The sequence below is a fragment of the Anas platyrhynchos genome, chromosome Z (genome assembly GCF_047663525.1).
Source record: "Anas platyrhynchos isolate ZD024472 breed Pekin duck chromosome Z, IASCAAS_PekinDuck_T2T, whole genome shotgun sequence".
In the NCBI taxonomy this organism is placed as follows: domain Eukaryota; kingdom Metazoa; phylum Chordata; class Aves; order Anseriformes; family Anatidae; genus Anas; species Anas platyrhynchos.
The window spans coordinates 47,873,044-47,900,294 of NC_092621.1; positions in this window are offsets into that span (position 1 = coordinate 47,873,044).

A 27,251-nucleotide genomic window follows, 5' to 3' on the forward strand; every position below is an offset into this window, starting at 1 on the left:
CAGCTGGTGGAGGTAAATGTGTCTGTCAAGCTAACTGTTCTGAAGTACAGTCAACAGAGAGGCATAAAGCTACAGCTCATGCTGATCTTGGTTATGCATGCCTGTGTTTCCAGATCATATGTGAAAAGCCGTATGGAAAGCCTTTGCTGTAGAGCAGAACAGATGAAGCATTCAAAATTGCATTCCTATAGACCCACAGATTTACTGTCTCTCATAGGTTAATCTTGTGTTTTATTTAATTTTAAGTTATTTAGAAATTCAGATGCTAAGCAGATGTGCTTGTTAAAAAAAAAAAAAAAAAATCAGCAATTTCCTATGAGAGCTGAGAAGCTCACACAACAAACATAATCTTCTTGAAGAGCAACTGAAAGACCATTTTTGTACTATGTGCTATACTTGTCTCAGTATGACATGGACTGTGACCTGTGTCATGAAAACAGAGTCAGGCTGCTGTCAGATGTCCATGTGAAGAACAGGAAGGAGTTGAACGTGCTAAAGCAAAACCAACCTTACTGAGAACTTCTGAGGTGAAACTTGCATTGATCTTCAGCATAGTTCACGTAGTCTTTCCGTGGGAGCAAACTGTCCCCTAGACTTTTTCTTGTGTTGTAAGTCTGTGAGACAGATCAGCTGCCTAACTACCCATCAGCTCCACACGCTCATCTGCCTCTGCAGTTCCCACCGCCTGCTATGGGCAGAGCACAGAGCAAGGAGCACCAACACCAGATCTTCCCGCCCCTCCACCCACAGTGCCTTTGGGGAGAAATGAGAAAGTAGTCACATGTTTTGTAGTGAGGCTTTTACCCACAAGTGCCTGCCTGCAGCCAGCTCTGAGGGGTTATTTGATTACCTCATGGCTTTCTGGGGCTGCTCGCCATTTCAAGTTCCTGCTCAAGAACACATATAAAGCAAGCACTGCTAAGTACACTATGCATACTTTGGGATGTTGGTAGCTTGGTCTCCTTAAAGACATAGTTCTCCTATCTTCACATTGAGTAGGTCACTCTGCGAATACCTAAGTTTATCCACAGGAATGGTGGGAATGTGAATGCCAGAACTACGCAGCTGAAAGCAATATAACTGATGATTATTGTGGGAAATTCTGATTTTTTATGCCACCTAGAAATACAGTCATTATCAGTTAATCAGACTCTGTAAGTATCTGGAGTGCTCTCAAAAGCATGAGATTGCAAGATTAAGTTACTTATTTTGAAATTTCATAGTCCTAATCACAGTGAAGCTAAACTAAGGAAAATGCTGCTGGCATCAGTTTACCTTAATCGTAGTTTCAAATTGTAATCATCATACTATACGACTGGACTGAAAGTCAAAATCATTTCTCAGAAGTGCAAACGGGAAGATTTATAATTAGCCAAGCATTCGGTTATCTTCATTTTCTAAGTATCCTAGTTTATCAGTTGGAAATTTACAGTATTTCCCAATTATTTTTCCATGTCATTATGAGCAATAAGCTTAGTGAATCATTGCTATCAGATCACATTACAAAGTGTGGTACACTGGGAGAATCTGACTTGGTTCATGCATTCCATCATACCAAAATATTCATTTTTCTTCATGCCACTTCCTAGCCCAGAGCAACTAAAGCTGCATGTGGTTTTCCTTGAATTACAGATTTATTAATAAAGTGTCACTGATTTCTCTAGATGCCTGATCATAGATGTGTTACTTGAAGAAGCCAATGTCTATCTATCACACTACTTGTCAGAGCAGAATGTGAAAGAAGAGGAAGAAGAGACAGACATGCACTTCTCTAAACCCATTGACCTTCAGATAACCTCTCTGTGACAAAAGAGGTTTTGCAGTTTGTGTTGCTTCGGCTGCTGACAATAACTTAAGCTCCCAAAGAGATCTTGTCTAAACCTCTACATCCTTTGTCTGGTAAGATTATTTGCTATTACTACTTTGCACACAAAGAGACTCTGAAGAGGTACAGCACAGGTATTTTTTTTTTTTTTTCAAAAAAAAAAGCAAGAGAGAACCCAAGACACACCATGCAGAACTTTAAAAATGTCTCTCTTAATAAAGCAGAAAACAAGTTTCCAAAGATAGAAAAATCATTGCATTTCCTTGGAAGATTAGTCAGTATAGTTATATTTCCAAACTAAACAGATTACATTTTACTGTATGATATAATACGTTTAGAAAACACTGTGTCAAGTACCACAGTACCATAGCTCTGAGCCCAGAGGGATTCTAATCTGTGGTACTCAGCAGTGCAGAATTAATGCTGGACTGCTGCATTTATTTTCTGCTTCTACTTGACAGAGCCAGCTAAGGCTTTCTGGTCTAACCTTTGGCTTCTCATAGCTATTGTCTACCTCTCCAATCCCGCCTTCTGCCAGAACGTTCAGAGAGACAGCCCAACAAATTACTGTGACATTTCTGGAACAGCAGGAAAGGCACAGGTTACTGAAGCCTATTAACAACATTTGAGAGGAAGATCTTTAGAAATATGGGGAAAGGACAGGAAGTAGCAAATTGCCTTCTTTTTCTAATAAACCTGTAAACACTTTTTTTTTTCTTTTTTTTTTCTTTTTTTTTTCTTTTCTTGGAAATGTTGGAACTTGGCTGCTTGGTTCAGCTCGTGTCTAAAGGGAGTTCATCTCACCTTGTTCTTTGTATCCATTCCAAGGACCAAATCCACAGAGGACAATGACAAAACTCTCACCAGTTTCAACTGTGATCAACTGTTTCACACAAGTAAATAGATATTGCTTGTAAGAATAGTTTAAACATTTCAAATGGGAACTAGAGCAGTTACTGTCCTACCAAGTAAACATGGAGTTGCCCTTCAGAGCAGAGAGATGGACCAGGATCTTTTGTCGTAAAAACTTTTGAAAAATAAATCTTTCCATTGCTTGACTCTTGTTTCCAGTCTTAAAAAGTTACATTTCTGCTGATGGTAGACTTATGGAAAACGTTTTAGAGATCTAATAGAGAGGTCAAACTGTAATACCATACGTTTAAAACCACATTCAATTACAGCTTTACATGTGTAGGTGCAACTTTATTAAAATAAAATTAGAAAAAAAAAAGGCTCAAAAAGAATCAAGAAAAAATGTCACTATTATTAAATTTAAGGTCAAAGCAGACAGTAAAATGTCAAATTCAAAAATTCAGTTGTCAGGAAGCCCTTTGTTTGTGGTTGTAAATTAATTTTCACATTTGTATGTACATTTCTGACCTAATGAAATAGCAGAATACTTTGCTGTTAAATATTTGTTGTCGATTCGGTATATCATATAAATGAGATCCTTTTCTTCACATTTGTTTTCCCAACATGTCTACTTTCCCAAAAGTCATTCTTTTTTGTCCCTCTTACTGTATCTTTTCCTCTGTTTTTAATTTCTAATCAGCCTTCCACCCCCCTCTTGCAGCAGTAGCTGTCTCTCAGCACTTTTCTCTGTACAGTGTAATTGCTTCATTCATTTATTTTTTTTCTGTTTCTAGTCTTTCAGTTTCTAACTGCTATTTTCTACCTCCATTAGCCTTGATCTTCTTTGTTCCCATTCTCTAACCTTACTTTTTTTTTTTTTTTTTAAATCCCCTCCCAACTACTCTGTAGTCAGGATATGAAAAATAAGCATTACAGGCCCACTTATAGGACCAGAGGTCCTGGAAAATTATATTAAAACCTCGCTTCATGTTCTTAAATTCCTACCCATTAACATTGCCAAAAGTCTTGAAAGTACTGCTGTAATTAGTGTAACAGTTTTAATGGATGCAATTGGTTTAACTGATGTAACTATATCTGCCTGAACTTGTGGAGATTCTGAAATATTAGTCCACAAAATTTTCTTTTGTTTTGTACCCCCATATTTCCCTGCAGGAAGAAAAGGAGAAATAATGCCATTTTTTATAATAGGCATATGGAGAACTTCTGCTTTTAAATTATTCTGGCTGCAAGAGAGGTTAACATACACTGTCTGGGTGCATATAGAGGCTAGCCTATTGTGTCTGACGCCACAGTTGCCTTACTTCTGTCCTTTTCATCTTCATTCCCTGCAGATCACACACCCACAGGCTCTTCTTGACCATACTTTCTCCAAGGCCCCTGTCACAGAGACACACAAACACATGCCAGCTCTTGGAAGATGACCATACTTTATACCAGTGATGAGATCTAGGAGATGGATAGAAAATTCAGAGAAGCAGAAGGTGGTCACAGATAGTTTTTGATGTAGAATCACAGAATTGTTTATGTTGGAAAAAAAACCTCTAAGATCATCAAGTCATTAACCTAGCACTGCCAAGACTGCCTCTAAACCATGTCCCTAAGCACCACATCTACACATTTCTGAATACTTTCAGGGACTCAACCACTCCCCTGGGCAGCCTGTTCCATTGCCTCACAACCCTTTCTGTGAAGAAGTTTTTCCTAGTATTAAACGTAAACCTCCCCTGGTACAACTTGAGGCCACTTCATCTTGTCCTATTGCTTGTTGCCTGGGAGACGAGACCAATCTCCACCTCGCTACAACCTATAAGGTAGTTATTTAACAATAAAGATGCTCCTCTGAGCATCTTTTTCTCCCGTCTAAAAAAATTCATTCCAACTTCATCTCTAGACCCTTCAACAGCTTGATTGCCATTCTTTGGACACACTCCAGCACCTCAATGTCCTTCTTGTAGCGAAGGGCCCAAAACTGAATACCATATTCAAGGTGTGTCCTCACCAGAGCTGAGTACAGGGGGACAATCACTTCCCAAGTCCTGTGTAAGTGCAAGAGAAGCATTTAAACCCTTGTAAATTTTAACATATATTAACTAGGCATCACTAAAACCAGATATTAACTAGGCAGATATTCTTCTAGGAAGAAAGTGGTGCTTCATTATAAATGGCAACATTTGTCAGTTTTGCAGGGTCAGCATTTCTGCATTAGCCTTTTCTTAGCCTTTAGTAGATGTAGCATTTCAGGCCCATCGTAAGTTTGAGAAAAGAAGAAAAGGAACACCTCTTTGGAGGTGACAAGTTGTGGTAAGATGGAAGATAGGTTTGGCTAGCAAACTAGCACTTAACCACAGCTGGCAGAAGCAGGGCGACTGGGGACCTTGTTTTGTGTGTCACTGTCATAGCTCGTGGGGGAGACAAGTGTTGCTTGTGACAACCATTTGTATTTTTGCAATTTACTTTATTTTGATGAATTAGTTTGTTAACAGACTCATTTTTTCCTATATATAGACTTGGCTAGTTGCACTCTCTGTACTGAAAGCAGTGTGGTGACATGTCAGTGAGGATGCTTCATCATGATGTAATTACCAACCCTTCAGACCAGCAGCCAGCTGTGGCTCATTAGGATTTTGGCTGCAGGCTGCCTTTTATTTATGAGCAATGTTCTCCCCTTCATATCTGATCAGCACATCCTCATGAAAATAAACCTCAGCAACACATCCAAGGCATAACATGTGGTGTTCTTGGGAGAGCCAGCAACACCAGCCAAATGTCCTGGTATGGGTGCACAGACCTTGTCACCTACAGTTGTGAGCCTCAGAGCCACCCCCCAAAAAAGAAACTTTCCACTGATTCAGTTGTGCTGCTGTGAGAATCTCTGGGCCATATCTACCACAGTTATTTCCTCATGAGGTGCCAGATGGAGCTGGGCATTGATCCTTTTGTCCTAATGCCTTTTCCGTGCCAATACCAGCTCTGATATGGGGGACTAGCAAAGCCTGTGTCCTGCTCCTTGTCCACACCTGCTAAGTGTGACCAGCAGAGAGGAAAAGTGCAGTTCACAGTGACCCCTCACTGTGACCAGCTTGCAGAAGCCCCCAGCAAAAGGCAGGGAAAAGGCACAGTGAAAGACAGCCCCCTGGTTGCACTCACTGGGAGGTCTGGGTCCAAGCCCAGTTGCACAGGTGACACACACCTCCGCGATTCAAGTAGCAAACTGGACATCCCTGGGTAGCCTTTCTGTACATCTTGCTCAGGCTTCACTTCTTCAGGCAGCAGGACCCCTGGAAATGGTGCGGACCAAGCTTGGAGTGGCTTCTGCACAGGGAGAAAAGGAGGCTTTCTGCTACAGATGGGTGCTGGTAGGTGTGTGTGGGGATATTAGTTAACCAATTAAATACCCATGTCCCTTGTCAGATCATTACACTGGGAAGTCATTTTTCCTGTAAATGCTACTGTGCCACAAGGGCGTGCCTTTATTTTTTTTTTTCTTTCCTGTAGTTGAACTTAAGGCCTTCTCCCTTCAGTAGAAAGCCCTTTGCTGCTGTCATAGAGAAAATGATTCACGTATTAAAGACACCCTTCCCCTCAGACAGCAAGGCCCACAGCACTGATAAATGTTCCAGCGGTTGCTCAGCAGTAGGCACGGCTGCCACACTCATCCTGGCCTGCAGCGCTGTGGCAATGGTGGCTGCAGGTGGGGAGGCACAAAATGGTGCTTCTCCCCCACAGGACTCCAGCTGCAGGACTGCCCCTGCCTTCTGTGGGATCCATGTGCGAGGGGATTTCCTGCGTGACCGCTGCTGTGTGAGCATGCCGGAGCATTTTGGAGAGGATTGATTTTTGTTGGAATTCCTCCAGCTGAGCTCAGTAATTGAGATGTTCCTTAAGCTGCGGTGGGGCACACTATAGAGTATCATTAGGATTATTCTTGTGTCGGAAATATAGGAAATTGAGCTGTTTAGGCAAACAGCCAGTGTAAACAAATAATGGTGTATGCTGCAGATAAAGCCAGGCAATCAAGCTGCTTCCTTCTAGGGAAATAACAAAAATATGTATGAAACTACCCTTACCCCTTTAATGGACTTTTAAAAATTATTCCCTCAAGCTACATACGGGTGACTTTAAATGCATTGTTAACATCTTTAGACCATGTTTGGTTTCCTGGTACAGGAAGTAATAACAGTAAAGCAAACAACCTTTTTAATAACACTGGCACATGAGGAGAAGCAAGGGTAATGTCATGGCATCACATTCAACAGCACTAATAATATTAATTAAGCAATAGTTACTAATAAGTACTTTAAGATGTAACAACAACTCATTTCTAATTAGCCAGGGTTTCTGCTAAAAAAAAAAAAAAAAATCATTAAAAGGAGGTACGGAGATACTACAAAGTTCCCCAGGGTATACAAGGCACAGTGTGCCAGATGTCTCAGTTGAATAGTGTCTTGGTAAAAGAATAAGGACATAAAAGAAATTCCTGCTCTGTGTGAGAAAGTGTAAAAGAAAAGGTGTGAGCAGTTGCCTGGGAAGTGAATTCCGGACTGCTACGCATAGCTGCACAGTGCTACTGCTGGTCCATTGGAGCATGAACAAGGAACCAGAGGGAAGCATTTTACTGTGGGTCCAGCATGGTGTTGTGCAGCCAGCTTCTCTGATTATGATGCAAAGTGAGTGAGAAGTTCTTCTTTCTGGCTGTGCCCTCCCTAAGTCATAAGCCATCCATCAGTGCAGTACCGCAGCTAATAAACTATCTGAAAGAAGAGACAAAGTGAGGTGAAAATGAGGCTTATGGAATCAAGGGACTTCCATGTCCTACTTGACATTTCTGAACGCTCGGGCTATGACCTTTGGCAGAACACCCTGGGTCCTGCTCTGGGCTTGTTTCACAGGCTTGCTGTGCTGTCGCTGTACTTGTTCCTACGCAAACAACTGCAACAACACAAAAACATGTTTCTTTTCATTACACTGTATAGAGATATGTCACTTTTTTTTTCAGAGCTGCATGTCAGAAGCTTAGGAAAACTATGATCTGTGGGAACATGACCTAAAAATGCAGCAGAGGCATTGAGAACAACACCTCAACAGGAGGTTGCATGGTGGCTGGCACTATGCTCCCTCACCCACACACAGGACAACATGTAGCTCTGTCTTCCTGGGCATCAACAGCCATTAAGCCCAGAATGCCTGGCTCTTGGGAGCGCACAGCCTGGTGGGACATACCTCCTCCCCAGCACTGCCCCAGAACCACAGTCAATACAGCATATATGAATGGTTTGTGCCAGGGATAGAAGGCCACAGACAATTCCAGTCCAGATCTTTCCAAGTCAAAAATGGCATGGGTTGTCTTACTCTTATTGTTGCCATTGACAGTTTTCTGCAATGGCCATAAAATGCAAGATTCAAGCTTATTAAAATCTAATTAATATAATCTCACACAATAACAGTACTTTAAAGCCGTGAGATTTGAGAATAATTCCACTGAGTTGTCAGCAAGTTACAAGTCTGCTGTAAGCAGAAAATGTCACAGACAAAATTGAAGTTTTTACCGGTCAGGGTAATTGCTCCACAATTCAAGGGCTGCAGAAAGGTTTCAGCAAATTTGAACTGTTTCTCTGTTGTGAAGGAAAGCAGAAAGCAATGTTAAAAACAAAAACAAAAACAAAAACAAAAACTTTCTAATGGTACAGTGAAACTCTCTATGGCTTTTGAATCAATGAGAAGCATTACTAACAAGTTGGAGGGAAAGCAAGAACTTGCTCTGTTTCCAGAGTTTTTGGATACTGTTCTATATTACAGTTAAGTTTTATGTGTTGAGATGAAAGAATATTTATTCTTATTGTTTTTAACTGTAATGGAAACTGAGCCTGTAAAAATCAAGTCAATAAATCAAAACATCACACTGTATTTACATATACAATCTCTATTTCTTCCATAACAGTCTGAAAAGTTCAACAAAACCTTTTTTTTTTTTTTTTTTTGTTGCTGGCCCTGCATGTTGGAAGATCAAAAAGCTCTGATAAAATGCAGATGTAGGCAATTTTGTTTTAATCCAGACCACATGAGCCACTAGCAGACAGCACATAACCATTTGAAAATGTATGATTTGTAAGCAGCTTTGGAGACAATGTATACCAGATTGCACTATATGGTTGGCCATTTTCCTCTTGGTAAATGATACAGTTCTGAACTCATCCTCTCTACTTAAGCTGAGAATTATAGTGTACACTTTTACAGTCTCAGTGGCTAGTGCAGCTTTAGATGAAAAAGGCTAGAATTTGTAAATTGTTCATTTTGTCTTCTTCCTTCAGTAGAAATTTGCTCCAATCCTGTATCTCATGAAATGCCTTTAAAAAGTTGAGTTTTTACATACCATAATGCAAATAAAAAGACAATTAACAAATACTACTACTAATAATAAAATAATTAAATGAAACAGGAAATCCTATTTCAAGATAAGAAATAAAAGCATCATTTTTTTCTACGCTCAGGTGGGCATTGCAGAACTGCTGTCAACAATAATTCCACAATGCTGGGAAATGTCATGAGTGTTGCCACTTTCGTTATTATTTTTTTCCCAATCCAAGATTATTCATTTTTTTGTTGTTGTTGTTGTTTGTTTTACTGCTTTTTTTTGTTTTTTTTTTTTTTTTTTTTTGTTGTTTTTTGTTTTTTTTTTTTTACCTTAAAGAAATTTTGAGGCAAATTTTCAGAAGCAGCCTTTGCACATTAAGTTTTTAAAGACGAGCTATGATGTCTGGAAACATCATTGCAGGAATTTACTCCCTGTGTGTGTGTGTTCTTATACATGCATGAACTGTTGGGAGGCCATATACCTTATGGTTAGCATTTGGCTTTCAGTTTGTAACACAAGGCTTTGATTACTTCTCTGCTGATTAAAATGACAAGTAGCCTCCATTAGGCTAAATGAGAGCAGGATACTCTTCAGAAGCAGTGCTAGATCATTTCAAGGAAGGTAAATTTTATAATGTGTCTTTCTGTTCCTTCACACTGATGATGCAAGAATGCAAGAACAATAAAAAAAGTTTGAATATAATTGTGAGAAAAACAAACAAATAAACGAACTAGATGCCATGTCCATATGAACAAGTAGTAAGAGCTTTATTTTGGTGTCCTGGTTTCAGTTAGGACAGAGTTAATTTTATAATAACATCCTACCAGCTCCTAGGAAGAAAATTAACTCTGTCCTAACTGAAACCAGGACATTTGGCCACCAAGCAAAGAGGTCCATAGAGCTGACATATAAATATGAAAGAAAATGAAATTAAAGGGTAAAGTCTTTATAGAATCATGGAATCAGAATGGCTCAGGTTGGAAGGGACCTTAAAGGCCATACAGTTCCAACCTCCCTGCCATAGACAGGGACACCTCCCACTAAATCAGGTTGCCTAGGGCCTTGTCCTACCTGGTCTTAAACACCTCCAGGGATGGAGCATGCACAACCTCTCTTGCACCCTCTGAGTGGAAAATTTCCTCCTAAACCCTAATCTAAATCTCTCCTCTTTCAGTTTAAAACCATTCCCCCTTGTCTTGTAGCTGAGCAAAAAGTTATTCTCTGTCTCTTTTATAAGCTTTAAGTGTTGAAAAACTGCAGTAAGATCACCCCAGAGCCTTCTCTTTAGGCTGAACAGCCCCAGCTCTCTCAGCCTTAAATCATCTCAGTCTTGATCATGTTTATACTATTCAACTTCACTGGAGTTATTTTGATGTACATTGTGAAACAAAAGTTGTGTTGCTGTGTAGATATGTCTCATAGATAAGAAAAATATTAGAGCATTTGCTACACTGTGAGGCTTTTTAGAGCACAGTATAGGAAGAAGTCTGTGCACTTAGATTTGAAGGTCCCCCATCAACAGATAACAAGGCATCCATTGCTGCAGAATATGGACTATATGTTTTAGTGGTTCCGCACTCTCACCTTAAAATGTACTTAAAGAATGTTTAAAGTAACTGTCAGAATAGAATGAGATAACAAAATGGCCAAAAGTGGCTGTACTGTGATATGAGAAACCAGGCATTTATTTAGGACACTGAAGACAGGGACTGTCCACATGTATATTGCTGGATGTGTCTATCCCACATGATGCAGAAATCTTGTGGGTATGTACCTATTACACAGTATGGCATCTGACAGAAATGCTCACTCTTGATTGCTGGGAATATGGAAGGTTGCTGGATATTTGATGGCAAGCAGAAATCATTCAGATCGGTGTCACAACCATGGGGAACCAGCTAAAAAGCTTCTGGGAAGAGCGTGGCAGAACTAAGCTGTCTGGACTGACTGGTTCTAAGGGCAGGGGCCCCCTCTGTGTCTTTCTTTCCCTCCCACTGAGACTGTCTGTCTCCTTTCCCTGAACAGCTCCTCTGCTAGCCATTTCTAATCAATACCTTCCAAAGGCTTTGCACTCGAAAGACTGCAGTGCTGAGAACTGGCTGAGCTAAGGGGAGGTATGGAAAGGGTGCTCAGGGTATACCAGCTGGCTGGTGCATTTTCACTCTTTCAGCAAAAGCCCTGCTTTAGTTTTGACCGACAATGTGAACGGTTCATTTCTTCCCAAAGAACAAACGAGTGTTTCTTCAGGGAGCCAGCACACCAGTGCTGCCTGTGCTCGCCGTCAGGAAGCATTGAACAGCAGGGCAAGTTCAGCTCTCTCACAGGGCTGGCGTGCGTCATCCCCCGTGACGCACACTTCCTCTGGAGCCCACTCCACCTCGGAGCATCCTTTCAGAAAGTCTGTGTGAACTCCACCAACACAGGCAGGGGGCTGCCAAAAAAAGCCACGTACTTCTCACTTTGGGACAGAAACAGCATCTGCTGAGTATTTTCCTGAGCCTGAACACTGCAAAGTCTGCAGTTTTTCAACAACTGTTTTATTACAGGAGGGGAAAAGTCTTAAAATCTTTTGGGAAATCTCCGAACAAGTATTTCCATTAATAATTCCTGAGGAAGTCTTGAATCCCTCATTGACTAGGATAACATTCCCATAGCATGTTCCAAGTTCTGCAAAAGCCATTAATACAGACTTCTTTGAGTAGCACAGCTCTATTGGCTAGAGAACAACATTTGCCATGCACAGTATCTAATTGGCTCCATATAGCTTGAATAACTGTGTCACAAAAGAGTTGGAAGAGGACTGAAATCTTTTACCATGGCTCTCTGTATCTTTAGATATCAGATCAATGTGGGATTTGTTTAAAGTGTAAAAGGCTTCTTTCTTACCTCATATTTCTGCAAGTACCTAAAATGCTATAGAGCAGGCAAAATTAAAACTCACAAGAATAAGCTGCATGTCTTCTATTCCTCACAGCAAAACAGCAAATACACAAACAACAATATGGACAATATGGAACTCAGTCACAGCTTGTCAAGAACACAAGAGGGTATGCAGGCAGTAGGTAGGTTTTCAAACATTGTGTCCAGGTTTTCCAGTATAAGCTGCAGTCTGATAGGACAGACTTTCAGAGTCTCACAGATATATAAGAAAAATCTGAATGTGCTTGGAGGTTGTTGTTGTTGTTATTGTTTATTTGTTTGTTTTAACATTTAATAACATTTCTTCAGGTTATAAGGGTATCAAATCTGATACCTTTATCTAAAGAGGAAATTGGACGACAGTTTCTCTGATCCCCTCCACACTATCACACATTAGCAGGACAGGAAAGGCAGCAGAATTACACACAAGGGAGCTCTGGGAGTGCATGAGCAACTGTTATTCTAGATGGGCCCTGTCAGAGGGAAGTGAACAAAAATATACATGTTTCTATTTATAGACATACTATGAATGTTGCGATTGTTAAGACCTTTTCCTTAAGAAAACAAATCACTGCCTTTGAAAATATTTTGTGCTATCTTAGATACATTCTGAAACTCAGTAAAGATGCATTGGATTTTAAAAAAGATTTATTGGATTTTACAAGAAGCTAGATGTAAATTTACTAAGGGATATTACAAGAATCTTTGGTCTGGAGCTCCCTCATAGCAATGCCCCTCACCTGTGATTGCTATGGCTACACTGAGCCTAATGCTGCAACATATGTTAATAATTGCAAGTGACAAAAAGCTATCACTTAGTTTATCTCAACAGAAACTACTTATTAAATCATAGAATCTTCATAAAATCATAGAACAGCCTGGGTTGGAAGGGGCCTCAAGAGATTATCAGGCCCAGCCTTTTGTGGGAAAAGGGAGTCTAGCTGAGATTATCTAGCACCCTATCCGATTGTTCCTGCTGTCCCTTGGCTTCTCCGTGTGGCTCACTGTGAAGCTTCTTTGTAGCCACCCTTTAAGCACTGGAACACTGCGAAGAGGTTCCCCAGAGCCTTCTCTTCCCCAGGCTGAAATGACCTACCTCCTTCAGTCTCTCCTCATGGGGCAGGCTCTCCAGCCCTTCGATCATCTTCATGTATCTCCTTTGAACCCTCTCCAGTTGGCCTTTTTGACGTATGGGAACCGGAACTGGACACAGTGCTCCAAGTGCAGCCTGAGAAGTGCTGAGCAGACTGGGAAGATCTTCATTTGTAGCATCCCCTACAGCTGCAGCACAGGATTGAATTTGCCTTCATTGCTGCAGTGGTCCACCACTGGCTCTTGTTCAGCTGGTTGTCCCCAAGACCCTGGGTCCCTTTTGGCAAGGCTGCTCCCCAGCCACACAGATCTCACAGATCTGTACTGGGCACTTTGGTGGTGGTGTCCCAGGTGCTGGGCCTTGCACTTGTCTCTGTTAAATGTCATACAGTTCTTGCTCACCCACCTTTCCAGCCTGTCCAGAGCCCATAAACGGCTCTCCCTTATGAGGTATGCAACTCACCACATAGCTTAGTATCATCAGCAAGCTTGTGAGGGTGCTTTCAAACCAATCATGTATCTTTTAACAATATCCTGGCTATTGAATGTGTTGTGGAGAGACAGCACACCAGATATAGAGAGACAGCACACAAGTTTCCAGGTGATGGAATTTACCTGCTGTATAAAAATGGAATACATCAAAACTCCTTTTTGCTGCTCTAAGAGTTGCTATATTTGTTCTTAAATTCAGCACATGTGGTGAATGTGCTGTAGAATTCTCACAGCTTCCTATGTAACACAATTAATTCCAATTGTGCATACCTAAAATAAAATATATTTTATTTAAACTTTGATGAAATCCATTAAAAATAAATTAACTGTTGTCTACTTACTTGATTACATTTCTAATCCAAACATGCTAATAGGAACGAGACAAACTATACCCAGACACAATTTTCAAAGACGTTTCTAGTCTAGATTTAAGGGCAATAAAAATAAAAATACAAACAATAGTAGTATAAATTACATTATTTTTTCTTGTCTCTGGATAAGAAGATTTGATTCAGTCCAGGTTTCACATGGGTAAATCCAGAGAAGTTTTTATTAAAATCAACATACTAGAAGCACTTTTTTGTTATTTCATCAATTATGCTTTAAAGTTGAGTTGTTTCCTTTATGTACAAAGTAACTTGGCTGTTATCAGTAAGTGCTTGCTTGGCACTATGAATTAGGATAATGTCTGGAGGTGCTTTTAAAGGTTGAATCTTGCTCTTGGAGAAATTAATTTAGCTCATTCATGGCAGTGCATTGAAATCTGTGAAACAATGAACTAGATATTCTTTAGTTTCCAGCAATGTGCAAGCACACTACATTTCCATAAAGGAATTACATATGGTAATTGAGCCTTCCACAAGTTATAGCTTCAGTAGTAATTTTTCAATTTCAGAGTAATGTAATATATGATCAGCATTGTACTCACTTTATACAGGCCTGCTTCTTTCTATTGCCTATCTCTGGTTAATCTCTATCCAGGACTGCTGACAGTATAATGACACATGCCCTCCTACATTGCCATGGAGTTTATACTTGTGAAATCTCTCCCACTCTCTTGGGACAGGGACGTGCAAGTAGTGAGCTATTAAATCATTCAGGACTATTTCATAGAGCATTCCCCTGCAAGGCTGTAATTCCAAAAAAAAAAAAAAAAAAAAAAGACAGCCTGTGTGAAGAATTGGGGTCTGTTCAAATATAACCTGATTATTCAGTCCCAGTTTAAATTAAATCCATCTGTCTTAGGTCTGAATTGCTTCCCTCATAGGTGGTTTTGTGTTTCTTGCTCTTCTAAACTTCTACAAACTACCCTGGTAGGTGCTGCAACAGGCATGAGACCAGACCAGACCAGAACTAGAGAGATCATCCAAGTACAGGAGCAATTTGCCCAGAAAGGAATAGGTAGCTGGTAAGGCCATGGTTCAGCTACCCCCAAGAATACAACCAAGAGCAGTAAATTGCCCTGTGATCCGTTACTGTTTAGCTCTAAGGGAAATTTTGGTAGATATTCACCTTTCTCCAGAGTCACTGGAGAACTAAACAAAACACCAAGTGTCAGCGTCTAAGTCATCATTGCCTTCTCAGATTAGCTCTCTCCAAGTACTAGGCTTAATTAAATGGAGGCCTGAGCAAGAAAAATAATGTTTGCATCACATTGTTACACGTACGGAGGAAGCAAATTAAAAGGGGTAACAAAGCATTACATGGCAGGACTCTAACTGGGAGTTCCAGATATGCTGTCTGTAAGACAAGATCAGATCGTCAGATTGTTGAAAATCATATTTGGATAATAACTGTTTAGATGCAAGCACTCAGGGGAGTAAAATGGACTATAGGTCCAGCAATATGAATATTATGTTAGTATGAACTACCAGAATAAGCAAGATGAAGCAAGACCTCAGGAAAACATCAGGAGTTTCATCCAGTTCATACTAAATGCAGTCCGATGGCTGGGTATTAAGAAAGACATGTCAGACTGAAATGGAGGGATTATGCCAAGGGCTACGAGTCAGGTGGGAAAGAGAAGACTTGTGAGTCACTGATAGGCACTGTGGAGTTGATCATAAAAACAGACTAATAAATTCAAAGAAAGAAGGAAGTTGAGGGGCGTGTCTAGTAATGGGAAAAAAATAAATAAATAAAGGAGGGTCCCTAGCATAAAAGTAGGGATAGTTCATAGCGAGTTTACAGCAGATTAAGAAAACACAGAGAAGATGTGTGTAGAATTAAAACTGAATGTTGGATATGGATCCCCATCACTTCTACTTAGGCAGATCACATTTTAAGTCCATAAAAGCCACACAGCTTTCAGCATCATTCCACTTGTATAATTTCCCCAAAATACTTTACGTTTTGTCTGCTGGCAGCCCCGTAGCATTCAGGAGAAGTCGATTTTTTCAACATACTCACTAGTGTCAGAACACTTGCTATTTTTTGGTACTGGTGGCAAACATTTGTAAACAGAATGAGGTCAGTTCTGCCAATGTGGAGGGGTGTTATGAGCCCCATCCCATACATGTCTATTTCATTATCAGAGAAGAAATGAACTGATTTATATTACTGAAGTTTTCAAATCAAACCACATGAAGAATATAAGACCCTCCTTTTGTAGTTAGACTAACAGAACCATAAAGACCTTGGTGTGGGTTGTTCAGGACTGGGTGACACATTTACCCTCCCATTAGTGGGTCCCAATTCCTCTGAATACAGACCCATGTTCTATAAGAGAACCACACAAAGCCTGTTGAGGTCAAGACAAGTCTTTCTGTTGGCTTAAACTCAGATCTTGTTTTCAGTGGTATACATACTGCAGCTGGAAAATACATGGAAACTCTCATAAATTTTCAAGATTTGCAAGCTTGCTCACAAGAGAACCAGGAGATTTATGTTGTACACTGAAATATTCTGTGCTGATTTGTAGACATGCAACAGTCAAAGCTGCCTACATGTCATTGTTTACTAGTGACATAAATAAAAATGGGCTAAATTCAGTTAACAAAGTGTACGTGCTTTCATTTCTCAGCACATCCTGTATTTATAGGAAGAGGTTCTTTTAAGCAGGAAAGTATTCTTTCTCATCTAAATATGGTGATAGTGAAGCACTTTTGTTTAGTTCTGTTTACTTCTGAAAGCTTTCATATGGACATTTAATATTAATGCTCTAAATATTGCCACTTCTTCCAGTCTTTCCTAAGATGTTGGTAAAGCGATCATTCCTGAATCATAAATCATGTAAGTATTTGTGGAAGTCACTCTGTCCTGGTTTAATTAGCTAATGAACCTTCATTATTAGGTAATGAAGTCTTGACAAATCAGCTTCCAGCCCATTGCATTGAAAAATCTTTATGTTTCAGTTCCTATCAATTTAGAAATAAGCTGTGTGGTCATTAAAGCAAAGCAAACCAAAACAAATAGCAAACCAAACCAAACCAAAAGCCCCTTGCCTCCCAGGAGATTCTTCTCTTTATTGTAATGACCCAGGTTTACTACGTGCTGGGAATTTCTTTTTTTTTTTTTTTTTTTTTTTTTTTTTACAGTGCTTATTTTGTAGTGCTTGTACTACCACCTTGGTTAAAAAAAAAAAAAAAAAAAAAAAGTCTCAGAAAATCTGTAGAAGTTTAAAGATTATACCTTTGTTATGTGGACCTCTGTTTTCAACATTGTGATGTAAATATCTTAGAAGGCTTCAATATTAAATAGTCTTTAATACAGACGTATTCTGGAAAGATAGTGTGAAATGTAGTAGGCAGACTTCACAATTTTCATGTATAGTGCCAAAAAGCAACAGACCAATTTAGACTGTAGATGTGGTTTTGTGCTGAAATATCCTTGGAATACTTGTAAGACCTTGCTGTCTTAAGAAGCTCTTACAAAGCAGAGTTGTTGTCATGGAATGACTTTAGAGTGTTGTGTCTTCCTTGAAATTAACATACCTGATTTTTGTCCAGAACTTCCAAGAGCTGAGCGGTCCATACCCTAGGTCGTCCTGCTCTGACTTTCTGTGAGATCCTCCAGACTCTCAATGGCTTTCTCTAACTCTGCCTTAAGCCACTGCTATCAGCTCCACCACTCAGTCTTAGAGCTCATTCCCTTTCCTGAATGTTTATGCTGCAAATCTTTCCACAAAGCCCTTTCCCTCCCATTATTCCTTCCTTTTATTATCCAAAGCATTTCAGAATGTATTTAGATTTCAGTGTTTGTAAGGATAATTTTGGAAAAACAAACAAAAAATAAAAAATATATATAAAAAAAATAATAATAAGAAAAAAACAACAAACAAACAAACAAAAACAGAACCATTATTTCCTATCAAGTTCATTCACTAGAAGACTTAATATGGAAGAAAAATGAAATGCAGATTAAATGTAAATCTTTTACTGTGAGAGTCACAATAGTGAGGTACTGAGTGAGCACCCTCGTAAAAATAAAATCAAATCTTAAGCTGTAGAATATTAGATATTGTCAAGATAATTAGACAAGATGCTTCCAGTCCATTTCAGAACTAATAACTGGTAACTGAAATAGGTAGATTTTTAATTAGGAAATTGAACACTCTTTTTCTCTCTCCAAATGTAAAATAATTATACCTCAACTAAAATGCTAAAATATTTTATAATAAGCTTATTTAAATTAATCAATTTTTCATGAAGCAGAAGACCGATACTCGGGTCCATAGTTGCCCAGTGACTTCTAGACTCTTGCATTTATGCTTGTGCTGTAACACCTGGCAGTTACCTGTTCAAATGTGTTGGCAAATATGCATACAACATACATATGTACATACAGGAAAGCTTGTTCAACTCTCAGGTTTCAAGAAAGGTGTATGTTATTTCAGTAAGTTTGCAGACGACACCAAGTTGGGGGCAAGTGTTGATCTGCCAGAAGGTAGGAAGTCCCTGCAGAGGGTCCTGAACAGGTTGGATCAATGTGCAGAGGCCAAGGGGATGAGGTTCAACACGGCTAAGTACAGCGTCCTGCACTTTGGTCACAACCCCATGCAGTGCTACAGGCTTGGGGCAGAGTGGCTGGAAAGCTGTGCAGATGAAAAAGATCTGGGGATGTTGGTCTAAGCTCACCTGAACATGAGCTGGCAGTGTTCCTCAGGGCTAAGAAGGCCAATGGCATCTTGGGTTGTATCAGGAATAGTGTAACCAGCAGGACCAGGGAGGTGATCATCCTCTTCTGGTGAGGCTGCACCTTGAGTACTGTGTTCAGCTTTGGGCCCCTCACTACAGGAAAGACATCAAGGCCCTGGAGCATGTCCAGAGAAGGACAACAAAACTGGTGAGAGGTCCAGAGCACAAGTCTTATGAGGAGCTGGAGTTGTTTAGTCTGGAGAAGAGGAGGCTCAGGAAAGACCTTATTGCTCTCTACATCTACCTGAAAGGAAGGTGGGGGGAGCTGGGGGTTGACCTCTTCTCACAGGTAACTGCTGATAGGACTAGAGGGAATGGCCTCAAATTGTGCCGGGGAGGTTCAGTTTGGAAATTAAGAGACATTTCTTCTCAGAAAGAGTAGTCAGGCATTGGAACAGGTTTCCCAGGGAGGTGGTGGTGTCACCATCCCTGGGGGTGTTCAAGGAAAGGTTGGACATGGTGCATAGGGACATGTTTTAGTGGGTGATATTGGCAGTACGGTGGTTGTTAGACCAGATGATCTTGAAGGTCTTTTCCAACCTTAATAATTCTATGATTGTATTCCTAACGGATAATACATCTAACTCTCTTCTAAACATTTAAATATTTGTTTCCAAGGATTGTATAAAGTTCCATAAATAATAATCTTGAACTGACAGGACCAGTTACATTTATGTTTAAATTTAAGTTATATAACATAAATATGTGTTAATTCAGGAATTCTAAGATATAATCAGCAACAATTATTTTTTATTAGAATTATGTTTGATTCAGGCGTATGTTTCTAATAGCCAATATTACAGAATTTATGTTCCTAATTACTGTTGAAAATGCTTTTAAATATTCCTTCTTTCAGGTTACATTGTTTATTAAATTCTGCATCCTATCAGACCCATACTCAATAGCTTCATTTGCAAATCTTGGTTTTGTATCCAAAAGTTTCTGATTCAGTCCTCTGTGTTGGTTATGGTAGCAAACATCTCAGAAACACAAGTGAAAGAGAAGCAACAACTGACCTTGAGTTATGTAAGTGTTTAGTTCAAAGACTTATCATGTTGTATCAAAGTGTCTGAGGCACAAGAATATGATTGGTTTGTAAAAATACATAATTGAATTAGAAAAATTATAGGTAGGTCAGTCCTATGATATCACTGATTGGCACGTCCATCTCCTTTCCAGTTGAGTTCCATATTTACTCAGGAGTTCCCCATTCAGCTGCACCAACTGACTTTGAAAATACCAAAGTTAAATCTGCAAATTATTTCTTTTTCTTAGTCTTCAGAAAATGTGAAAGTCCACTTAATACTACTTGTAAAGAGATGGTGTGCAGGGCTTACGTGTTTTCCTACAAAAGTCCAAGGTATACACTGAACATGAGGTAGAGACAGTCATTTGGAAGGATAAAAATCATCCCAACACACATAAACATACTAAAGGACTGTGGAGCTACTGCTTTTGTTGGTGAGCTATGGGGAGCCTCCCCTGCCACTTCATATCAATATAGGTCAATAGTGGCTTGCAGTAGAGAGACATCCTGGCTGCTTTGTACACCTCTTCATCTGCTGGTTCTGTGAAGGGATTTGGGTGAAAGGCAGCTTTGGAGGTGTTGGGGCTGCTCTTCTGCACTCATGGTTCTGTGCAAATAGTTAAAGCAGTCACTTTTGGAAAGCGGCTCAGTGCACTGGACAGGGAGATGTAGTACTAAGCATCTTTCATCATTGATGTTAACCAGCAAGATCATAAGTCCTCACTGACTCCTAGTCAATGGTAAGAGGTAAACTGCAATATTGTGCAACAATATTGGAAACTACAGGAATTATTTTTATGTCTACCAAATAACTCATAGACAGTGTCCAGGCACTCAGGTTTCTCTTTTGTTTTCAGCAGTTGTAAATCTCTACGTTCTCAGAAAGAAAAAAAAATACAGGGTGATACCTGTAAACAAAAGTTGTCAATATTCCAAAGTCAGATTAAATTCCATTTCTGATTTTCAATTACATTTTCTGTAAAAATAAATACATAAATATGTCAACTAGCTGCTAAGTAGGCTCCACTAGTCTACTCAAAACAACATTTCATTTTTGTTAGTGCAATCAATTATCTTCTTTTATTGTTAGGCTGTGATTAGTAGGTATGCGTGGAAAAATAGAATAAGAATTCCAGATGCCCAGAGCAGCAGAGACTATTCAGACCTCGAGTACTGTGTTCAGTTTTGGGCCCCTCGCTACAAGAAGGACATCGAGGTGCTTGAGCGAGTCCAGAGAAGGGCGACAAAGCTGATGAGGGGTCTGGATGAGAAGTCTTATGAGGAGTGGCTGAGGGAGCTGGGTTTGTTCAGCCTGGAGAAAAGAAGGCTCAGGGGTGACCTTATCGCTCTCTGCAGGTACCTTAAAGGAGGCTGTAACGAGGTGGGAGTTGGTCTGTTCTCCCATGTATCTGGTGACAGAGCGAGAGGGAATGGGCTAAAGTTGCACCAGGGGTGTTTTAGGTTAGAAAAGAACTTTACTGAGAGGGTTGTGAGGCATTGGAATGGGCTGCCCAGGGAAGTGGTTGAGTCACCATCCCTGGAGGTTTTTAAAAGACATTTGGATGTTGAACTGAGTGATATGGTTTAGTGGAGGACTTGTTAGTTTTAGGTCAGAAGTTGGACTCGGTGATCTTGAGGTCTCTTCCAACCTAGACAATACTGTGATTCTGTGATTTTGTGATTTTGTATCTGCCTGCATACAAGTAGCCATGTCTAACTGTGGCTTATATTCCTTCTTTCATGCATAGATGCAGAGAAAACAAGTAAGGAACAAGAGGTGCCCTTTTCTAGCAATCTGAAGTTGAAAAAGATATAAGAATTATAAGCAGAAAAAGCTCAGAAATGTTCCTATTTTCAGACACTGTTCCTACAACTTAAGCATAGCTGACTGAAATGTACTTATAAAGGCAATAGCAAGCATGCATCTGACATGGAAAATGATGGTTTGGGAAAAGGGTACGAAAATGCATAGAGTACTGGGAAAGTTCCTTCCCTTACTTACCTGCTCTGTATCCTCTCCTCAATCATTTTTCTTTATGAAAATAGTAGAAAAGGGCCTAATGTTTCCTCTCTCACATAAGGAAAATTTCCAGTTCTTAACAGAAATCTCAGAGAATATATCAGTAGAAATATGAACAGTTTAAAGGTTGTAAGGAAATAGTTTTTAAAACGGTAGTTTATGTTAAAACTCTGTAGAAATCAGTTCTGTTGCTTAATTCTTACAAAAATCATGGAAATCAGTTAGTGTTTTCCTGCAAACTTTATGCCAATTATTAGCAAATTTTATTTTTAAAGTAAAAATCATTACAAAAGAAAAATAATCTGACCATTATTGACAGCAAATGTTAGAGTGATGAGTTAAATTTTGCACTCATTTGGGCACTTATCAATACATCTGTGCATCCTTATAAATTTTAGCTTAGAAATTATTGCTTATGTAGTACACTGCACCATAGATGCCAAGATCTGAGATTTTCCAATTCATTTACGAATGTTGACACAGACAAAAATTCAGGATGTTGATCCAGACACAAGTTTAGTAGGGAATCTCTACAAATCAGAAAAAAAAAAAAAAAAAAAAAAAAAAAAAAAAAAAAAAAAAAAAAAAGTCCTGAGAAATTGGGCTTGTTCACTTTAGTATTTCATCTCATTGCCCCCTATTATTCAACATGCACTGCTAGCTGTTATGGCATTAACCATATGTCCCTTGGCTTTAAACAACATTCTGTGAATGCTTCTATTTCTCTGTGTAAATGAAATTTTTGTTTCCAAACATCATGATAAATCTGACAAAAACATAACAATGAGTTTTGGAGTTTTTAAATAGCAGATGACACACCATGACTTGTTACTAAATAAGTGCATCTATGAATACTAATATACACGGTCCTTTGGTTAAAGTGCATACATATCTCATGAACTTGTCTCACTCCTGAGGAGAATTTAATGTCTATGAAACAAGTGCTGAAAAGTATGGAGACATGGCTACAGACAATAAAAATATAAATGATTTTGAAATTTTTCTGTTACCATTTAATAAACTTGGTTCCACGTGGCATCCTGAAATTTTCTGCTTGGTCATCATAGGGAAACCTGTCAACCAGGTAAGCAGCAGCAGTGTGACCATGGAAAAAAGCAGGAATCAAGGACTTGAGAGGAAAAGACATGTCTTGTGATCTCAGATAAAAAAGATACAGACTGAGCGGATAGAGAGATGTAACAAAATATGGCAGAAAGGTTTAAAGACCAAGCACTTCCCTCTATAGTACCACATTACCAGCAAGCAGAAGTCTTGGACGTGAGCTCTAGCCACACCATCCACATCACAGAAGACAAAGCCAGGAACTGGAAGAATGATGAACCACCCACTCATCAGGTTCAAGATTATCTAAAGAACAAGGAGGTGCATAAGTCCATGGGATCTGATGAGATAAATCCACAGGTCCTGAGAGAACTGGTGGACATAGTTGTCAAGTCACTGTCTGTAATATTTGAGAAGTTGTGGCAGTCCAGTGAAATTCCCAGAGACAGGAAGAAGGGAAACATGACCTCCATTTTTAAAAAGGGAAAAAAGGAAGACCTGGGGAACTAAAGACTAGTCAGTCTCACCTCTGTGCCTGGCAAGATCATAGAGCAGATACTCCTGGAAACTATGCTATGACACATGGAAATTAAGGAGGCGACTGGGGACTGCCAATGTGGCTTTACTGAGAGCAAATTGTGCCTGACAAATCTGGTGGCCTTCTACAGTGGGGTTACAGCAATGGTAGATAGGGAAAGAGCAACTGACATTGTCTACCTAGGCTTGTGCAAAACATTTGACACTATTCTACACAACATCCTTGTCTATAAATTGGAGATATGGATTTGGTGGATGGAGGATAAGGAACTGTCTGGATGGTGGCACTCGAAGAATTGCAGTCAACAACTTGATATCCAGGTGGAGACCAGTGATGAGTGTTGTTCTTCAGTGGTCTATTTTGAGATTAATTTGATATCTTTGTTGATGGCATGGACAGTGGGATTGAGTGCACCCTCAGCAGGTTTGCAAACACCAAGCTGGTGTTGGTGTGTGGTGTGATCAACATGCCAGAGGGAAGGGATACCATTCAAAGGGACCTTAATAGGCTCAAGAGTTAGGCCCTTGTGACCACCATGCAGTTCAACAAGACCAGGTGCAAGGTCCTTCACCTGAGTCAGGGCAATCCCAAGCATGAATACAGCCAGTGTGGAGAATGAATGGAGAGCAGCCCGGAGGAGAAGGATGTGGGGGTGTTGGTCGATGAGAAGCTCAACATGCATTGACAATATGCGCTTGCAGTCCAGGAAGCCAACCTGAAGCGTAGCACTCAGGTTGAAGGAGGAAATTGTTCTCTCTTCTACTCTCATGAGTGGTCACCTGGAGTACTGTGTTCAGCTCTGGGGCCCTAGCATAAGTAAGACACTCATCTGTTACAGCTGGTCTAGAAGAATGCCAGAAGAAGGTCAGAGGGCTGGAGCACCTCCCCCATGAAGACTGTCTGAGAGATGTTGTTTAGCCTGGAGAAGAGAAAGCTTTGGGGAGGCCTTTTTGTGGCCTTCCAATACTTAAAAGGGTCCTATAAGAAAGATAGGGAGAGAACTTACCAGGGAGTGTAGTGACAGGATGACAGCTAATGGATTTAAATTAAAAGACTGTAGGTTTAAATTAGATATTCAGAAGAAATTCATTACTCAGAGGGTGGTGAGGCACTGGCACAGGTTGCCCAGAGAAGCTGTGTATGCTATATCCCTGGTAGTGTTCAAGGGCAAGTTGGATGGGGCTTTGAGCAACTGGATCTAGTGGGAGGTGTCCCTGCCCATGGCAGGGGGTTTGGAATTAGATGGTCTATGAGGTCCCTTCCAACCCAAATTATTTGTGATTCTATGAAAGCATATTTCTCTTTTCCTCTCTTTCCCACTCATTTTGCTTCTTTACTAGGAACAGGATTTTGTTGTTTTAAGTGTTTCCATTTGATTTGGTTAGACTTTAGGATTGATTGATTGATTGATTTGAGTTCCTTTCTGCACTTTTTTCTAGCTGTCCCTTGTTCTCCCAAGTTGGCAGGCAAGTACTTCTTTCTCAGGGATAAATGCCTCCTTATTCATTTTTTGTTGGCTGTACTTTGTGCTTTAGTAATACAAAAGAGAAGATTTAGCTCACAGGTCTGCACGTGTGAGTGTCTACTGTAGAAGTTCTATACCACGATAGTGTTTGCCTTCAGAATACTGTGTCCTTTAAAAAATTTAACTGTTTTTTACTCTATGAGGGAACACAAAGATTTATGGTAGGATCACACCACTCTCTACATATATTAAATGACCTCATTTACATTGAATAGCAGGAGCTCAGACAAAGCCTGTGAAGGTCTGGGCACCATCTGACAGCCTGTTTTGATGTTTCAGCTTTGCACACAAGTCCTAGCTGGTTAATATTTCTCATATCACATGTGATATGGGCTACAGACAGAAAAATGAAATAAGACTCACTCTTTTTTTCACACTACAGTTTAATGTTATACACTATGCTGGTTCCCAGGATGAGGTTATGCAAGGCAGTGGAAGTTAAAAATGAGATTGCTATTTTTTTCTGGCAAATTACACCTTTGAGAAAACACTAAAATCAAACCACAAAATGCCAAACCTTTTTCACATCAAAGAACGTCAATTTAAAATAAGAGAAAGAGTTACTTGTGATGCAGGATAGTTTAACATAAATGAGTATTCTCTCTTGAGAAGCCCCACACAGGAAGTAAGTAAGGTGAGCAAGTAATGCCCACCTGATGAGTTACCCCTCCTTCTGTATCTGTAAAGTTATTTTAGACTCTAAGTCTCATTGAAATCAACATCATGGCCATACAGAATAGAAAACTGTGTAACCTTGACCCATGCCTAGACTTGGTGAAGGGCTTTTGTGGCAGATACTTTTTCTCAGGATGGTTTTTTTAGAAGCGATAATCCAGCAACATTTATTTTTACTGATCTCCATGGTTTTCTGCTCCAAGTGAGAAATACGAACACCCAAGTATATTTTTGTTCATGGAAATTGTGTAGAACTGTTTCCTGCTTCTCATTATCCTACAGCTCCCTGTATCTTCATTTGTTACTACTGGCATTAAATCTATGCATGTTCATTAACTACGAGCTACAAAAATCACAGATGCACAGGGAGTAGGAGAGAAGTTTCTCACAGAGATCTAATGGTCAAAATGTAAATCTGCCTCCTGCTGAGATGTAAATTCAAACCCAAGTGCAGCCAATATCCTGGAAGGTATTGTCATTCCAAGCCACTGCTACTAATCTTATTAATTTGCCTCCTCTTTGCTAGACTGGCAGTGTCAACACCACAACAGTAGAAAAGCCAAGTAAAGTAAGGAATTATTGAGTTCAGTTTGACTTCATTCTGGAAGACGTATGAATATTTATTTGTGTAGAAAGACTAGAAAGAACTTAGTACTCAGAGTATGAGAGTAATGAAGATAACTGAAGTAGAGTCTGAGGTGTGAACAATAAGAGAGATTATTTAGTCTGAGTTATTGAAAGAAGACAGAATAATGTAATTGTTGAAGGCAAGCTGGAGAAAGTCCAGAGAACATAGAGGGAGTGATAAGAAATTAAGAAACATGTTCTGTAAGGAAAGGTTGAGTGAAAAATGTTTATTTCGTCTAGAAGACACGGGGACATGATAACAGTTGTCTGCTACTTAAAGTTTTGCTGTTAAGAGTCTGGTGACCTACTGCTCTCTTATAACCATGGAGGAAGGGAAGAGGGGAGGAATGTTGGGGTGAAGCTTGAATTACTACAGTAGAGATTTATATTAGAAGTTATAGGTGTTTGTTTTTTGTGTGTGTGTTTTTTGTTTGTTTGTTTGTTTGTTTGTTTTTTCCTTCATTTTCTGATGATAGGTTAGTAGAATATGAAAATGAGTTAACTCATCTAGCAGAGAGACCTGGACACATTTGGGGCTCAATTCATGTAATACATTTTTTAGATAATTACTTTAGAATGAGATTAATCATGCCTGGGAAGTACCCTTTTCTATCTGCAGGCTCTGAAGAAAGCATGGTGTGACTAACACCCATGTAGTCATTCTTGTTCAGTTAGATGAATCCCCATCCCAGATGTCCGGCTTGGCTTGACAGTCCCAGAGCACTGGGACTGTCTTGGCACTCTGACAAAATATAAGGATGTTATTTTTTTTCCTGAAGCTTTGTCAGGACACCAGATTTTCCCCATCTCTTCCTGTCAAACTGTAGTCCTGAGAACAAACTCATTCCCAGAGCTATGGCAAGGGAGATGTCAGGACTTCTCCTGTCCCAGTTCTTGACCCATCCACACATCCCACTGCAGGATGAGGGCATCTCTACCTGCCTTACTGCCCTTAAAAGAAAACAAACAACAAACAAACAAACAACCACTACCATTGAGCAATTTTAAGAGATGATGAGAGGAACTTAGGGTATAGTCTAGGTGTGATTCATCTTGACTTCTGTGCTGGTGCTCCAACTAAGCTCATCA